Raw genomic sequence first — 19,221 nt, forward strand, 5'->3', positions numbered from 1 at the left:
CAAGTCTGAAGTCTGAACTCTTTTTTAAAAAAATGAAATCTTTTTTTTTTCTCCTTCCAGTTTATTTGTTTTTCTCTCTAGGACCAATTTACATTCTATCAGCCGTGCGTGAGCACCTGTTTCACCACATATACAAACCCCTCCAAGACTATAAGGATATCATTAAGCTTTACATCACTGTCAGTTAGGTGGTAAACATAGTTTTGTACATACGTTGCATTTTTGTTTCTCACGAGGTTCAATGTTTTACATGGGTATGTTGTTAGAACATATTTATTCAGGATGAGGCGTTTGTCTCCTGGTGAGACGTCTTGGTCTAATGCTGACTCTGGGGACATTCGGCTATTGACTGTGAGGTGGCTATCTACATTGGAGTGGAGGAATCCTGGCCTTGGATTGAGGAGAACAAAGTCAACTTCTCACCTCACTTGTTTCTGACTTTTGTGACCTTGGACAAGTTTAACTTTTATCTCTCCCAGTCTTAGTTTTCTTGTCTGTAAGTGACAGCAGTGATGCTGTCTTGGTTGGCTTGGGCTCCCATAACAAAATACTGTAGATTGTGCAGTTGAAACAACAAAGTGTATTTTCTCACAGTTTTGGAGGCTGGAAGTCTTAGAGCAGGCTATAGCATGGCTGGGTTCTGGTGAGGGCTCTCTTGCTGGCTTGTAGAGTGCTACCTTCTCACTGTGGGCTCACGTAGCCTTTCCTCAGTATATGTGCAGAGCTCTCTCTCTTCCTCTTCTTTTTTTCTAAATAAATTATATAATTTGGAAGACCGAGTGCAGAATCTTCCTCTTCTTATAAGGCCACCAATCCTATCCAATTAGGAACCCATCCTAATGACCTCATTTAACCTTAATTACCTCTTATAAGTCCTGTCTAGGAATAGAGTCATACTGGGGTTTATGGCTTCAATATATGAGTTTGGGGGGATGGGGAGACAATTCAGTCCATAGTAAACACTTTCTCAAAGAGTAGTTACAATGTTTATAAGAGACAATGTAGGTAAAAGTAGTTTCAGATGCATGCGGCTAAATGCAGTTTAGTAAGCCTTCAGAGTCCTCTGCAGAAGAGGCACCTGATAAATATTATTTATTTGGCCTTAACCTAAGGTATTATTCGTTATATAGCGCTTTCCCATGGAATGATTGATATCATGTTTATCATTTTGCAGCACAGTTTATTTCTTATAGGGTCACGGCTAACAAGCAACATGGGAAAAATGACCCTCACTAATACAGTCATTAAAATCAGGAAATGTAATTTCAATTTTTTTTTCTTTTTGGGGGCCTATCAGGTTAACAATGCTTTTAAAAATATATTGTAAATATGAGTGCTCTAAGACAGGAATTTCCATATTATGTTGGGATTATAAACTGGCATGACCCTGAACAGCAATTTAGCAATGTGTATGTTAAGAATCTTAGAAAATGTTTTTCACTTTTGATTTAGTATTTCCACTTCATGAAGTCTATCCTTAGGAAATAATATTTGAGCAAAGATTTATGTACAAAGGTGTGTGAGCTGCATGATCTATAATGCATAAAATGAAAATGGGAATCAATTGAAATAGTCAATAACGAATTACTACATAATTATCAATATATCCATAAATTATACATCCATAAAATGTTTCTAGGATATTTACCTAAATATGTATATAATCATATGAAACCTAAATTTATTTTATATATGATACATGATGTGAGATATAGGTATGAATATGAATGTATGATCTACATCCAAAAAGAACAGGAGATACTAGGAGCTATTTTAATTTTGTCTTTATATTTCTCATTTCATAAATTTCTATGAAGAACATTTTAATAGTTTTATACATAGGAAAAAATGAGCTAATTTTTCTTAGCCAGGTGTTCATTGGTCCTTCTCTGATTGTTCAAAATGCCTCCATTTATCTTCTTCTAGGATCACTCATTTTCATTGGTTTATTTGCAAGATGAAACAGTGTCCAGCCCTGAAGACTCCTGGAAAAGATATGTCTAAAAGCTGTTGTCTCCCCTTGGAAAGTTTACTTGGAGCTGGCATACTTGGTGATGGCCTAGGTGCCCTCCGACACGGCGTGCTTGGCCCGCTCTCCGGGCAGCAGCAGGTGCACGGCCGTCTGGATCTGCCTGGAGGTGATGGTCCACCTGGTGGTGTAATGCGCCAGGTGGAAAGCCTCACCCGCGATGCGCTTTATGTCGACATCTTTATGCCGTTAACGAAAGAATTCATGATGCCCATGGCCTTGGAAGAGATGCTGGTGTTGGGGTGGACCTGCTTCAGCACCTTGTGCGCATACACAGAGTAACTCTCCTTGCGGCTGCGCTTGCGCTTCTTGCCATCTTTCTTCTGCGTCTTGGTCACTGCCTTCTTGGAGCCCTTCCCCGGGGCGGGAGCAGACTTGGCTGGCTCAGGCATCTTAAAACAACAGAAATGTGTCAAAGAAAAAAATGAAATCGTATTACTTTCAAATAAGGACAGCTTCAGCTAATAGCTGACAGTGGACTTCTGACCAGAAATTTTATTGTAAGATCTCTTTGATATACTAATTGAATAAATATCACATATGGTTGTTGGTGCTTTACTAGCGATTTTGAACACGATTGATGAGTGTGCTTTCTTGAGCTGGTGAAACATGACTTTCTGCTGTTTTATTTTTGTTTTTTTTTTTTGGTGTGTGTGTTTTTAGATGGGGTCTTGCTCTGTTGCCCAGGTTGGAGGGCAGTGGCGCGATCTCAGCTCACTGCAATGTCCGCCTCCTGGATTCAAGTGATTCTCCTGCCTCAGCCTCCCAAGTAGTTGGGATTACAGGCGCACGTTGCCACACCCGGCTATTTTTTTGTATTTTTAGTAGAGACGGGGTTTCACTGTGTTGTCCAGGCTGGTCTAGAACTCCTGAGTTCAGGCAATTCACCTGTCTTGACCTCCCAAAGTGCTGGGATTACAGGCATGAGCCACCATGCCCAGCCTGCTGTTTTACTTTTAATAACACTTTTTTAGCAAGCCCCTTAATTCACCTTTAGTCAAAAAACTTCCTGTCAAACCCTTATTGCCACACTGGAATCTTCCAGAAAAAAAGTGTCCTTGGGAGAAGAAGAGGGGTACGTATAAGAGTCAGAGGGAGTGAAGCATGGTGATAATGATGGTGGTGATGGTGGTGGTGGTGGTGATAGTGGTGATGATGGTGGTGGTGGAGATGATGATAGTGATGTTGATGGTGGTGGGGGTGGTAGTGATGATAGTTGTGGTGGTCCTGATGGTGGTGGTGATGGTGATGGTGGTGGTGATAGTGATGGTGGTGATGATGGTGATGGTGGTGGTGGTGGTGGTGTGTTGGTGATGGTGATGGTGGTGGTATGGTCTTGGTGGTGGTGATAGTGGTGGTGGTGGTGATGGTGGTGGGGATGATGATGATGGTGATGGTGGCGATGTGGTGGTGGTGATGGTGGTGGTGGTAGTAATGGTGGTGTTGTTGGTGATGATCATCATGATGGTAGTGGTGTGGTAATGGTAGTGGAGATGATGATTATGGTGATGGTGATAGGGATAATGATGGTGTTGCTGATGGTTGTGGTGGTAGTGGTGATGGTGCTGGTGGTGGATGTGATGATGGTGATGGTGGTGGTGGTGGTGTTGGTGGTGGTGATGATGGTGGTGGTGATGGAAATGATGGTGCTGGTGCTGGTGGTGGTGATAGTGGTAGTAGCAGTGGTGGTAGTGGTGGTGGTGGTGGAAATAACGATGATAGTGCTGGTGATGGTGGTGTTGGTAGTGGTGGTGGTGGGGATGATGCTGGTGGTGGTGATGATGGTAGTGGTGGTAGTTTGTTATAAGCAGGGGCATATGTAGCTGGTTCTTCATCCTTCACCTCTTCCCTTCCCACTTTTGCAGCTACATGGTATCTGGGGAGGCAGCAGTCATCCTGAAATCTTGAAGTAGCAAGGACAATACTAAAATATGATTTGCTAAAGGAGGCCAAGTGCAGTGATGACAGCCTGGGCCCCAGATGGCACAGATGAATGGTTGAGCCTATGCCAACAGAAGCCCACCTCTAAACTAGTAGGTTTTGGAGAAAACCTGCTCGTTTTAGACACTGTTGGTCAGTAGGTTTTCCATTACTTGCAGTCAGACACGATACTGATAGGGGCATCCTCTTGGGATGTGAGTAATGCCTGATATCATCACGCATAGCCATGGATGTTTGCTGAGCTCCTGCTCCTCTCTTTTTTCACAACACTCTGTTCTTCTATGATTTGCATTTCTTTTTTTTTTTTTCTTTTTTGAGACGGAGTCTCGCTCTGTCGCCCAGGCTGGAATGCAGTGGCCAGATCTCAGCTCACTGCAAGCTCTGCCTCCCGGGTTCACGCTATTCTCCTGCCTCAGCCTCCCGAGTAGCTGGGACTACAAGCGCCGCCACCTTGCCCGGCTAGTCTTTTTGTATTTTTTTAGTAGAGACGGGGTTTCACAGTGTTAGCCAGGATGATCTTGATCTCCTGACCTCGTGATCCGCCCGTCTCGGCCTCCCAAAGTGCTGGGATTACAGGCTTGAGCCACCGCGCCCGGCCCTATTTGCATTTCTTTACTTATGTATTTCATAGTTTTAGACACGTCATAGTACTTATCAGATAATCTCATTATGTGAAGTATTTGAAGGCCTAATTCTCTATTTGTTGTTTCTTTTGACTGCTCTCCTTATGGCTCACTTCCTCAACAGCTTTCTAATTTTGATGAGCGAGCTCATCTGCACTGAGGCTTTGTCTGTAGGACTTCCTTGTGGCCTGGATTAAGAGGATGACTATTACTTCTGCCAGGCGTCCAGGGGGTGTTACCAACCCAGGAATATTTCTCATGTTAATTTATTTGTTTTGCAGTACCTGGGCCATGAGGTACAATACATTGGACCCCAAACCCTGAACTCTAAACGATGTGGACATTGTTTGCAGAGTTTACAGCGTCTCAGGAATCATTTTTCTTTTTTTTCAGTGCTCAAGCTAAAATGGACAAGCATCCTTCTCTCTCTTTGTTAGGGTGCAATCTGCTCTTTTACCAAATATGGAGCTTCTTGTGGGTGTCACCTTCTGCAGGGATCTCAGACACAGCTCCCCATCCTGATCCGGCCTATGAGACTTCTTCTCCTATATTTGTACAGCTATAAACCCGAGCCCCAGGGTACATAAATGGACTCCCATCTTCTTTCCACCTCCACCAGGTATCTGAAATGGCCACACCTATTTAGTCTACTGGTGTCCATGTTTCTTTCTGTTTTTGGCCCCTGATACCCTAATTTCTTTTTGAACTCAGTTTTGCATTTAAGAAGGCATTTATTATATTTTGTCTAGCACCAATCAGAATCACAAGTCAGGCAGATTCGGCACAAAGAGGTAGATTTAAGGATGTTCTTTGCATCACTACATCACTGTTGATAATAGCCCTGCACCCCTCCCCCAAGGGCAACAATCTGAGTATCCCCTGGGAGACAGTGAAGGGTTAGCTCCCGAATGCTGGGCTAGCCCTGATTTTGTCATCAACTTATCACCAGCACTAGCTCAGTGTGTGGCATGTAGTAAATGCTCGGTACTTTTGTGGTTGGATTTTGAACTAGGAATTAGTAATTTAATTGCTGCACATTCATATGTGCCTTACTAAGCTGCATTAAAATCATTTTGTAGGAAAACATTTAATAAAGTAGGAAAATGTTCTTGACATATTTTTAGTTAAAAGAAAAAAATAATAAGAAAGGCAAACACAGGTTGCCTGACAGCTATGTGCTGTACAAGTTCTACTTGGAGAAATAAAATGGTGCAAGAAAAATAAATGAGAAGAATACATACAAAAATATTAAAAGAGGTTATCTTTGGAGTGGGATTACAGATCATTTTTGTTATTTTCTTTATACTTTTATATGTTTTCTGATTTTTCATGGACAATATGCGTGACTTTTACAATATCATTTGTTTTAAAGAAGGCAGATAGGGCAATTGCCATCAAAGAGAGACTGCTGCAACCAAGTCACCTCCAGAGCTGACTGCTCCTCAGAAGACCTGGCCTCACTTTTGCCCTCCACACAGTTACTTCTACTGGGGAAGTCCCAACACCTTCCCTTACCACTGGCCTAGGCACTGGGGCTTCTGCAGGAAACATTTTAAAAAAGAAACAACAGCAAGGACAACATTCATAATAATAGTTAACATAGAAGAAGAACAGCATTAATGATCATAGTTAACACATACAAAGTATACTATGTGTCGGGCACATATGTAATCATTTATATGTATTTATTCAGTTAATCCTCATGACATATTACCCTATTTTATAGATGAGAAGAGTGAGGCAAATACATATTGTAGCATATGTATATAGAAAGTACACTGTTCTCAAATATGTTACTGTATCAGTCAGCATAGGCTAGAATTTGCTGCTGTAACAAGCATCTTCAAGTCTCTGCAACTAGAAGCAACGTATTTCTCCCTTATACCAATGCCCATTGTAGATCAGCTGGGGGCTGACCTTCCTGACTAAGGGAAAACCCAGGCTCTATCTCTTTGTCTCTGCTTTTGCGAAGGCAAGGCAAAAGAGACTATGAAACTATTATGAATTGGCTCTTATGATTTTCTCCAGGAAGTAGCATAAGTCACTTCCACTAACTGGGAAAAGTGAGTCACATGACCATACCTACTCCAAGAGGCCCAGGGCATGGCCTCTTATCACATGTCAGCAAAAGAGACCCAGACTATTTGGAAAACAGCACAAATGACTACCATAGATATCTAAATTGACCCTCATAAAATCTTATCCTATTTTAGTTTAGAATGGTTGGTTAGTGGACTCTCCAGAGATCCAGCCAGAAAAGAGGGTGGAGTGTGGCACCAGTGCCTGGGTTCCAAGGCCTTAGGATGGCTGCTGTTCTAGTGTAGGAGTCATCATGAGACAGTCCCTAACATTTTTTCCTTCATTCCTTTCACTGTATTTTATTCATTCCAAGAAAAAGGTTCTTACTGGTCTTATCACAGAGGTAACACTTCCCCTAGTAAAGGAGCAGTGATGTTTCACAGTTCAAAGGGGGATGAAAGGGCTTAGCGATGTGATAAGCCAAACCATGGTTCAGCTCCATTCTCTAGCTGTGTGACCTGGGCAAGCACTGAACACTCAGAGCCTCACTTTCCTTATCTGTAAATGGGCCGTGGTGCCCACCTCCACTTCTCAGGGTTCTTATGAGTATAAAATTAGAGTAGATTACAAGTGCTTGATGCGAGTGGTCACTCACCAGTATGTTTCTTTTGTTTACCCACTAACTCAAGTTATTTGACAATGTAACCCTCAGTTTTCTCATTTATATAATGGAGATTTTTTGTTTGTTTGTTTTGTTTTGTTTTGTTTTTTTTTGAGACCGAGTCTCCTTCTGTTGCCCAGGCTGGAGTGTGCTGGTGCGATCTTGCCTCACTGCAGCCTCCACCTCCTGGGTTCAAGCGATTCTCCTGTCTCAGCCTCCCCAGTAGCTGGGATTACAATGCACCACCCCTCCTGGCTAAGTTTTGTGTTTTTAGTAGAGGCGGGGTTTCACCATGTTGGCCAGGATAGTCTCGAACTCCTGACCTCAAGAGATCCGGCCACTTCGGGCTCCCAAAGACCTGGGATTACAGGTGTGAGCTACCATGCCCAGCCTTATAATGAAGTTCTTAATAGTGGCTACACTTCTCTCAGGCCAGTTGTATGAAGTGATGTAGGTGTGAACATTTTTAAAAGCTAAAAGCACTTTAGAAAATGCAAATTAAAGGCCAGGCATGGTGGCTCACGCCAGTAATCCTAGCACTTTGGAAAGCCGAGGCGGGCGGATCATGAGGTCAAGAGATCGAGACCATCCTGGCCAACATGGTGAAACCCTGTCTCTGCTAAAAATATAAAAACTAGCTGGGTGTGGTGGCATGCGCCTGTAGTCCCAGCTACTTGGGAGGCTGAGACAGGAGAATCACTTGAACCCGGGAGCGGGAGGTTGCAGTGAGCCGAGATTGTGCCACTGCACTCCAGCCTGGCAACAGAGTGAGACTCCCATCTCAAAAAAAAAAAAAAAAAAAGAAGAAAATGCAAATTAAAAAAAAGTGCTCATGATAAATGTAAACATGCTGAACTTTTAGAAGGTATATTTTAATCAATGGACTACTGCTTTTAAAACAGGGAGTCACATTTGGCTGGTATTTTCACCTCAAGTACAAAATCCAGGCTGGGGGCCATCCCCCCATGCAGTGAAGGTGAGGGGCTCTTCTACCTGACTTGCGCTCATTGTTCACGCTGTGGTGGGCGAGGCTGGCTTTCAGGATCACCATTCAGTAGCAGCTCTGACTTCCAGATTCCGTGGCTAAGCAGCGAGTCCCCGCGGAGGGTGCACAGGAAGGCGGCACGTTTTCAGGATGCTCCGCCACCCGAGCGCAGGAGGGAAGAGAAAGGCGGAGGGCCATCGGGAAGGGGTGGGTGGTGTGGCCGGTGGCTCTGTCTTACTTTTCTCTTCCTGGAAGGGAACCTGTGGGGCGGCGAGGGTCCCCAACCCTGGCCCTGAGGCCACTCTGTGGGTCCTGCAGGCCGCGAGGTGGCCTCTTTTTACCCAGGGACTCGCGCGGGGATCATCGTCTCCCGGGGGCGCGCATATAGGACGGACCCTGCCCCAGACCCCTTGCGTTCCTCCACAGGGGAATGGGAGCTAGGGCTGGAAGTGCTGGGGTGGAGGTCTGCACACTGGCTTGACGGCCCCCTCTGGCGGGGACAGTGAAGGCTTGGGGGCCTTCGAGACAGGTGCCCGCGTTGCCCAAAGCACGTGTTGGTGCCACGTGGCCGTGAAGGTTTTAAAATTGGGGTTGGGGCTGTGAGGCTGGGCAGGAGGGGTGAGATGGGGCTTGGGCGTCTGGCCTTTCCCTGGGGGGGCGAGGCTCCTGAGGAGGAGGCTTAACCGGTTGTTGGGGTGGCCCATGGGGAGGAAGGCGCCCAGGCCCAGGAACAGCCTGGGAGGCCCCAGGGGCAGGGGCAGGTGGGCTGGAAGAAGGTCGTCCGTCATGGTGGAGACAGGAAAGGGCTGGAAAGGTGAGGACCCGCCCTGTGCAGGGCGTGGGGCCCCGCTCCCGCCCTGTCCCTGCTTTTCCGAGTCCTGCAGACCCTGGGCCAGGTGGGAATCAGCCTGCTCGTGGCGCTCGGACGGGGGGGCTCCTCCGTGAGAAGCTGGCCCCTGAGGTGCCAGGAGGACCGGGCCCCCCGCTTGGCACCCATCCATTTGTTCTAATGAGAGAAGGAAAGAACGGGTTGACTCTACAGGGCTGCGCCAAGGCGGTCTCCCCTGCGAGGCTGCGGAGCGGTTGGGGTCTGTGCGCTGAGCCCCGTGAGGGTCTCGTCTAGATGAAGGCCTTCTCCCCTGCGCGCGCGTCCCACAGCAGCCAGGAGTGCGAGGTCCTCACGGCCCAGCCCTGTCCCTCCCTTCACCGGGAGCGCATTGCCCCATGGGCAGAGAGGGCCGAAGGAGGGCAGAGGCAGGCTTGCCCCTGGGGCGGGTCAGGGAGGTCTCTCTAAGGAAGTGAGCTGTCTGTCAGGCGAGCCTAGAATGATGAGGACCAGCAGCAGAGAGCAGCCTTGGAAGATCCCCCGCCCCACACCAGGCCAGGGAGCGGCTGGAGCAAAGGTTCTGGGGCACAGATCAATGTGGGCTGCCCATGTGGAGCCCCTGAGCAGAGGGAAGCAGCGGGGGGAGGGGGGCGGGTGCCAGGGCTTGGATCCGGGAACAGGTCTTCCAGGCGGTGGAGAGGGGTTTGGCTTTATCCCAAGCCTGAGAGGAAGCTGCAGCGCGGGGCTAAGCAGAGGGAGAACTCCTGTACTGTCTTCTCCTGTTTTTCCCCTCTGGAAGCTGGGTGGGGTGGGAAGGACAGCCGTGTGGTTCGTCCTCCAGGCAGGAGTGGGCCTGGTGGGTGAGGGCAGACGTGGTGGGTGAGGAGGGCAGGGCTGGTGGTTGCTGCGGCTCAGTGGGGCCTCCTGGAGGGTGAGGATCCTGTGGACTGGACACACACAGGCGGCCACCAGGGCACCTCAGCTGGGCTGTCACCTCTCACCCTGGGCCTCTCTGCCTGCCCCAAGCCAAGCGCTGTATGGGGCACTGGGCCACAAGCCCTGCCCTCCTGGTCAGCCCTTGGGGGAAAGTCATGCACTTTTAGGACCATCAGCAAGTCCAGAGTCGAAGCCAGAAAAGAAGGCACAGACTCCAGCGGGTGCGGCCCACTCCCTGGCATCGCCCTGCCACGGAGCTGCTGCCTCTCTGCTTGGTGTTTTCAGTGACTCCTCGCCATAACCTTGTGTCACACATAAAGTGACTAAAGTTAAAGGACTAACAGAATTTTCTAGAGACCCAGCTAACAAATGACAAAGCAGGGTTGGCCAAACAGGGGTTGGAATCCACAGAAGAATCACATGCCTGCTCCCAGCACCCCTTGAGGCCTGGAGCCCCAGACACAGGCCTGCTGCACAGCCAGGCATCTCCCACACGCACCGGGGGGCCTGTTCCACATATGCACATGTACCCAAATGCACACACACATGCGCACACACACACCCGCTCACCCCAACCCTCCTGTACGCATCCACTCAGGTGCACATCCACGGTTCCCCTACGTCTGTCTGATCCTGCATCACAGGGCTGTGTTTTCTGAGCGCACATCTGCACTCCCAGCCACAACTCCAGCCACAGGTATTTGCCAGGAAGCTGGATGTGCTCTTCTCTGCAGTCTTCCTTTCTCTGCTCCTCGTTGCCTGGCTTGGCTGCCATAGGGAGAGAGGATTTGCAGTGCAGAGGTAAAGAGGTTTTTCCTAATTCGACCCATGTCCAAACCATTGTCTGCAGGTGCAGCCTCACGGCCACCACATTTTTTCACAGATGGTGGCTTGCCAAGAAAAAGAGCCTCCTCTGCCAGTCACCAAGGGGGAGAAGAAATTACGGGGAAGCTGCACAGTGCAGTGGGCCTGGCTCCTGCAGGCCTTCTGTGAGGGCTCCTGCCAGGGCGGCCTTAGGAAGGCAGGGACTGGGAGGCAGGCTGGCCTCCTGCCCAGGATGGGCACAGCCCCCTCTTCATGCTCCCGGGTTCTCCCGATCCTGGTCCAGCTGGGGAGATGTGCTCCTTCAGGCCATCTGCATCTTGTTCTTTCTTTTCTTTTTTTGGTTTTGTGAACAGGCAGGATGTTCACATGGCTCCAAAGCTAAAAGCTGCCGGAAGCCCCCAGGGAAGGGTTTCTCCTGCCCTGCACCTCCACCTGGCCTTCCTCCCTGCTATGGCCAATATCACACAGTTTTTGCGTGTCCTTTTAGAGAGATTTTTCTGTACATTCAAGTAAATATGTGCATAAATTTCTCTTTCCCTCCAATTTTGTAGAAAAGATGACACCTAGCACATGCTTGTTTCACGTGGCTTTTTTCACTCGATGTTGTGACAGTGGGATCCACTCTAGGCCAGGATATAAGGAGGTTCCTTAGGAATTTGAGAGGCATAGTTCATGGTGTGGAGGAGTCATAATTTATCTAAACTGTAATGCATCCAGTTGTTCAGAACTCCTTTGGGCAGCACCCACTGCGTGCTCAGCTCTGTGCCCAGGTCCTGGGGGCTGCTGTTGGTTGTAATGTTTCATGGAAAGAACCGGGCTTGCTGCTGTACAGCAGCTCAGATGATGCTGGGCCAAATACCCCAAGTTTGTGCGGGTGAGGTCCAGCTGGACACAGGCAACATGGTAACTAACAGCGGCTTAGATCAGGGGCACGTTTCTTACCCACTCTTGCAGGAGTGACTGTTGCAGTTGTGCTGAGGGAGAGTTATTATAGGATGTTTATAGTTTTAACACATTACATTGTTTCCCTTTTATTTTTAAAGTTTTTGCGGGTACAGAGTAAATATTTATGGGTTACATGAGATATTTTGATACAGGCGAGCAATGCATAATAATTATATCAGGGTAAATGGGATATCCATCACCTCAAGTATATTTTGTGTGTGTGTGTTGCAAACAATCCAATTATACTCTTTTAGTTATTTTGAAATGTACAATAAATTATTGTTGACTGTAGCCACTCTATTGTGCCATCAAATACTCGATATTATTCACTCTTTCTAACCATATTTTTATACCCTTTAACCATTCTCACTCCGCCTCCACGACCCTTCCCAGCATCTGGTAACCATCCTTCTACTCTCTAGCTCCATAAGTTCATTGTTTTAATTTTTAGCTCCCACAGATGAGTGAGAACATGTGAAGTTTGTCTTTCTGTGCCTGGCTTATTTCACTTAACATGACAACCTCCAGTTCCATTCATGTTGCTACATAAAGCTCTCCCTCTTGACCCCTCTGCCCCTATGGGATTGGGACTATCTCTGTTCTCCTCCTCCATGCCGGTGTCTATGTGGTATGCAGAGTTCAGGTGAACATCACGTGGCCTGCGCAGTCCAGATAGTGATAGGCTTCCCAACCCACCATGTTCTGATGATCAATCCCCCTACCCATCCCTCTCCAACAAAGTTGCCAGGGGCTGGGTGCGGTGGCTCACCCTGTATTCCCAGCACTTTGGGAGGCCAAAGTGGGTGGATCACCTGAGGTCAGGAGTTCAAGACCAGCCTGGTCAACACGATGCAACCCTGTCTCTAATTAAGATACAAAAATTAGTCAAGTTTGGTGGTGGGCACCTGTAATCCCAGCTACTCGGATGGCTGAGGCAGGAGAATCACTTGAACCTGGGAGGTGGAGGTTGCAGTGAGCCAAGATAGCACTGTTGCACTCCAGCCTAAGCAATAAGAACAAAACTCCATCTCAAAAACGAAAACAAAAACAAAACAAAATGAAACCAAAGTCACCAGGGCTTCTGGGGACCACTTCACTACCTCCTATCTCCCCCAGCAGCCCTCCTGTAGCTCAATTCTAGGACTCTCTCTGTTTTCCAAAGCAGAGGAAAGGGAAGACACCAATATTTCATGAACAGCCACTCTGTGTGCCATAGTGGAGGGAGAACATGGGCTGGGCCATTGGGCAAGGCCACTGGTAAACTGGTGTTCAGAAATCATGTCATAAAGTCCAACACAATTGTTGAAAGTGGGAAGCAAATTTGAAAACTAATTTCTTGGTGGCCAAAGCAGATCAGCTCAAAACACTCAGACCTGTGAATACCTGCACTCTTGATTTATGACAAAACTGGCCAAGCAGTAGGAAAGGAAAGGTTTTTTAATAAATGGTGCTGGGATTATTGAGCATCTAAATGGAAGAAAACAAAACAAAATCCTTGACCCCTACCTCACACCATCCACAAAAAAAGCAACTCCAGGTGGGTTTGGATTTAAATGAGAAAGACAAAACAATGTAGCTTTAGAAGATAATATAGGAGTATCAGTAAGGACTCAACCAGAGAAGCAGGGCCGGCAGTGATCCTGTGTGTGTGTGTTTACATGGAATTGGCTCATACAATTGTGGGGGCAGGCTAAGGACATCTGAAGTCTGATGGGCAGGTTGTCAGGGGCTGTTTGGAGTGTGGCTCAGGGAATGCCTAAACCCTTTTAACAAGGCCTTTCAATGAACTGAGTCAGGCCCATCCAGGATAATCTCTATCCACTTTTTTTTTAGATTAATCAAGTGCAGTAGTGAGAAGTGGAGGATGAGTGGAAAGAGGAGTTCGATCTGTAACTGACTGTGAGCAATAATCTCCCTTTTGATTATCTTAATGTCAACTGACTTGGGACTTTAATCACATTGCAAAATCTCTTTGCAGCAGCATGAAGGCCAGGGCTTGAGTGAGAAAGTGGAGAAAGCGTGTGCAGGCTTGAAAGGCCACTGCTTCCCTGTGTCCTCCTGCTCTCAGGAGAGAATACCCCTTATTGCCCATCCTAGCCTAACTGAAAGCACCCTAGAAAGGGCATTCCAGAGAAATATAGTTCAGCCTAGGCAAGGTCACACATCAGAAAGCCACCCAAATAGGAAAACAGCTTTAGGACTTTGCTTCTTCAGCAAGATATAAAAAGCACAGTCCATAAAGAAAAAGACTGATAATTTAGGCTACACTAAAATTAAGAAAGTTTGTTTATCAAAGAGACCATTAAGAAGGTATAAAAGCAATCTAGGTGTGGGAGAATGTATTTGCAGCACATATAACTGACAAGAGACTCATATCTAGAATGTAGAAAGAACTCTTATAAATCAATGAGAAAAACTAAAAAAACAAAAACAAAACAAAACAAAACAAAACCAGAAAATTGTGGAAGACACTTGAATAGGTACTGTGTGAAAAAGTTAATGGCCAATAAACACATGAAAAAGTATTCAACCTCATTTAATCAGAGAAATACAAATTAAAACCATAGAGATTCCTGTGGTAGTGTTAAAATATGTCCAAAAATTCTTTAGTACTCTTCATTTCAAGAGGTGGAACTTAATTCCCCTCTCCTTGAGTGTGACTGGACTTGAGTGATTCACCTTAATAAATAGGATATGGCAAAAGCAATGGTGTATCACTTGCAACACTAGGTCATGAGACAATGTGGCCTCTCTTTCTCTTTCTCGCTCTTCCCCACACCCCTCTCTCTCAGAGCACTTGCTGATGCCATGAGGCATGACTGTCAAGAGGAGAGTCAAGCAGACCTGCTAAGAGGTGCATACAGCAAGGAACTGAGGCCTCTTCCTATCACGTCCTGTGAGTGAGCCATCTTAGAAGTGAATCCTATAGCCCCAGTTGAGCCTTCAGATGACAGCAGCCCTGGCTAACATCTTGACTGAAACCTTGTGAGAGACCAGAACCACACAGACAAGCCACTCCTGGCTTTCTGACCCACACAAACCTTGAAATAATAAGTGTATATTGTTTTGGGCTACTATACTTTGAGAATAATTTGTTATGCAACACTAGATAACTAACACACTACCTTTACCCACCAGAATGGCTAATATTAAGAAGATTGATAGTAACAAGTGTTGATGAGAATGTGGAGCTACTGGAACTCTCAGAGACTGCTGCTGGAAATGTAAATTGGAACAACCATTTTGGGAAACAATTTGGTATTATTTCTATTACTTTCTAAATAATTGAAGGTATGCATTTCTGATGACCCATCCCTGATGACCCGGCAATCACACTTATGGGAATATACCCAATGGAAAGGTGTATGTGTAAATGTGCGTATCAGGATACATATATAGAACATTCCTAACAGCATTATTTATAATAGCCCCAAGCAAAAAAAGGACCAAAATTTCATTCACAGTTCATTCATACAATGGAATACTGTAAGCTATGAAAATTAATGAATTATGACTACACACAATACCAGGAAGAGGTCTCAGAAGCATAATTTGAGCAAAAGCAGAGTCCATGTTATATAATTCTATTTAAATAAAGTTACTTTTGGTGAGGTGGACACAGAAGAGTCCATGTTATATAATTCTATTTAAATAAAGTTACTTTTGGTGAGGTGGAGGGGCCCCAGGGAGTTGGTCTCCCACCTCACCAAATAAGACTTCATGTTGTATTTTTTACCTGGCTGGTGGTTACATGGCTGTTTACTACATGGTCTGCAAATTTTTGTTTTGTGTCTTTTTGTGTAAATTTATACCTTTAAAATGATTTTTTATAATCATTTTAAAATGACTATAAAAAAATTTACACTTTTACAAAATCACACAACCCAACAGCATAACACCAAACACCACAGTCCCGTGAGTCTGTCTTAACAGCCCTCAGAGTGGGCTCAGCAGATCATCCTGGTATGAGTTCAGTGGGTGCTGTTTTATCAGGGCCACACCATGCAGTTGACCTGTGGTGCTCTAGAGGGCATGACCTTCAGGAGTCCATGGAATGTGTGTTTCCTGGGTAATTCTCCATGAAAAATATTGCTTTAATTAAAACTGGGGAACAGAGAGTTTGAGGTAACGTTCTCTGGTGATAGCCTTACGTCCTGTTCCTCAGCTTGGCTGACTCAAGGCCAGTTGCTACTGTTTGAGTGTTTGTCCCCTCTAAAACTCATGTTGAGGCTGGGTGTGGTGGCCCATGCCTATAATTCCAGCACTTTGGGAGGCTGAGGCAGGAAGATCACTTGAGGCCAGGAGTTTGAGACCAACCTGGCCAACATGGTGAAACCCTGTCTCTGCAAAAATAGAAAAATTAGCCGGGCATGATGGCAGGTGCCTGTAATCCCAGCTACTTGGGAGGCTGAAGCAGGAGAATCACTTGAACCCAGGAGGTGAAATCTACAGTGAGCTGAGATCGTGCCACTGTACTCCAACCTGGGTGGCAGAGTGAGACTCCACCTCAAAACAAACGAACAAACAAACAAACAAAAAAAAACAAAAAAAATTCATGTTGAAACTTTGATCCCCACTGTGACAATATTGAAAGGTGGAGTCTTTAAGATGTGATTGGGTCAGGAGGGTTCTGCCCTCATGAATGGATTAACCCATTCGTGCATTAATGGATTAATGGGTTAATGGATTAATAGTTATCATGAGAGTGGGACTGGTGGCTTTACAACAAGAGGAAGGGAGGCCTGAGTTAGCACCTCGGTCCCCTCACCATGCGATGCCCTGCATTGCCTCAGAACGTTATAGAGTCCCCACCAGCAAGAAGGCTCTCACCATGTGCTCCCTTGGCCTTGGAGTTTCCAGCCTCCATAACTGTAGGAAATACATTTCTTTTCTTTATAAGTTACTTAGTTTCAGATATTCTGTTATAGGCAACAGAAAATAAACTGAGATGCCAATCTGCCCACTTGAGAGAAGGAATGGTGTGATGGTAGAGCTGACACCCTTGAAAGAAGGCCAGGGAGTCTCAGCCTGATTCTCACCTGAACACGTAACAACATCCCGCCCTGGACACTGGATGCCTGCAATGTCTGCCGATGGGGCCCTGTGCGCCTGGATTGTGTGCTCCCCATTGTGGATGAGGGGATCTGAAAGCTGGCCACCACGGGACGTAGGTGGTGGGGATTTAGGCTGGATGTTTCCAAAGCTGGAGTTACCAATTGCCTCAAGGCCCAAGAAACATCTCAACACACAGTTCTCATCATGTCTTTAATTTTAAATAGTGTAATTGGCTCTCTTCAGGATACTGCTGTGGAGAGACTGAGGTGACTCTATGGGGTCATGGCTCCAGTCATGTTTGTCCCCTCCAAATCTCATGTTGAAATGTAATCCCCAGTATTGGAGAGGAGGCCTGGTGGGAGGTGTGTGGCTCATGGGGTCAGATCCCTCATGAATGGCTTAGTGCCATCCCCATGGTGATGAGTGAGTTGGTGAGATCTCGCTGTTTAAAATTGTGTGACACCCACCCTCTGTCTTGCTCCCGTTATCACCATGTGATGCACCTGCTCCCCCTTCACCTTCCACCATGATTGTAAGCTTCCTGAGGCCCTCATTAGAAGCATATGCTGGAGCTATGCTGGTACAGCCTGCAGAACCATGAGTCAAATAAACCTCTTTTCTTTATAAATTATCCAGCCTCAAGTATTTCTTGATTTTTTTTTTGAGTTTGAGTGTCACTCTGTTGCCCAGACTGGAGTGCAGTGGTGCGATCTCGGCTCACTGCAACCTCCGCCTCCCAGGTTCAAGCAATTCTTCTGCCTCAGCCTCCTTAGTAGCTGGGATTACAGGTGCGTGCCACCATGCCTGGCTAATTTTTGTATTTTGAGTAGAGACGGGAGCTCACCAGGTTGGCCAGGATGGTCTCGAACTCCTGACCTCAAGTGATCCACCTGCCTTGACATCCCAAAGTGTTGGGATTACAGGCGTGAGCCAACGTGCCCAGTCCCGCCTCAGATATTTCTTTATAGCTATGCAAGAATGGTCTAACACAATGTACTTGCTGTTTCTTTTGATGCGCCTATACTGCATGCTTTATGTAAAATTGACAACTCTGTGCCTGACTTCTTTCAGTTAGCATTATAGGGTCTCAAGATTCATCTGTGTTGTTGCATGTATCAGGATTTCATTTCTTTATATGAATAGGATTCTATTGCATAAATATACCTCATTTTCTTTATCCATTCATCAGCTGATGACCATTTGGGTTGTTTCCTCTTCTTGGTTATTATGAATAATGCTGCTATTGTGCAGACAAGCTTTCATTATTCTTGGGTTTATACCACAGAATGGAATTGCTTGGCTAAATTGTAACTCTATGGTTATTTTTTTGAGAAACTGCTAGACTGTTTTCCAAAGTGGCTGCATCATTTTACATTCCCGCCAGTAGTGCATGAAGGTTCCAGTTTCTCTACATCTTCACCAACACTTGTGAATTTTTATCTGTTTGATTAGCGCCATCTTAGTGTGTGTGAAGTGACGTTTCACTGGGGTGTTGATTTTCACTTTTTTAATAACTGGTGACATTGAGTATCATCCAGTGTGTTCATAGGTCATTTGCATATCTTCTTTGGAGAAATGTTTATTCAAATACTTTGCCTGTTTTAAAAATAGATTACTTGTCTTTTTATATTCTGGTTATAGGCCCTTATCAGTTACATGAGTTAAAAACATTTTTTTCCCATTCTGTGGGTTGTTTTTTTCACTTTCTTGATAGTGTCCCTTGATGAACAAAGTTAAATTTTGATGAAGTCCAATTTATCTATTTTTTTCTTTGGTTACTTGTATTTTAGACATCAATCTAAGAAACCATGGCCAAACTCAAGGTCATGAAGATTTTCACCTGTGCTTTCTTCTAAGAGTTTTATAGTTTTAGCTCTTACTTTTAGACTTTGATTCATTTTGAATTAATTTTTGTATGTGGCGCAAGGAAGGGGTTCAAATCAAGTCTTCTGCATGTCACTATCTTGTTGTCCTACTGCCTTTAAGTGTCTTGGCACCTGGTTGAAACTCAGATGACCACAAATGTATGAGTTTATTTCTGACTCTCAATTCTATTCCATTGATCTATTTGTCTGTCCTGTGCCTGTACAACATAGTCTTGCAGTCTTGATTATTGTAGCTCTGTAGTAAGTTTTGAGATTGGGAAATGTGAATCCTCCAAATATTTCCTTCCTTTTCAAGATTGTTTTGGCTACTCTGAGTTCCTTGGATTCTCATATGAATTTTAGAACCAGCTTGCCCATTTCTGTGAAAAAGACCTTTGGAATTTTGATAGGAATTGCATTGAGTCTGTTGATCAATTTGGGAAGTGTTGACATTTTAGCAATAGCAAGTCTTCCCATCCATGAACACCAGATGTCTTTTTTCATTTACTTT

General features: G+C 45.6%; 1 pseudogene; it reads right to left on the minus strand.

Moving 5' to 3' along the window:
- Nucleotides 1-2,029: 2,029 nt before the first annotated feature.
- Nucleotides 2,030-2,422, minus strand: LOC104662439 (annotated as a pseudogene).
- Between the last annotated feature and the right edge of the window lie 16,799 nt (nt 2,423-19,221).

This window comes from Rhinopithecus roxellana, chromosome 14 (assembly GCF_007565055.1).
Source record: "Rhinopithecus roxellana isolate Shanxi Qingling chromosome 14, ASM756505v1, whole genome shotgun sequence".
Classification (NCBI taxonomy): domain Eukaryota; kingdom Metazoa; phylum Chordata; class Mammalia; order Primates; family Cercopithecidae; genus Rhinopithecus; species Rhinopithecus roxellana.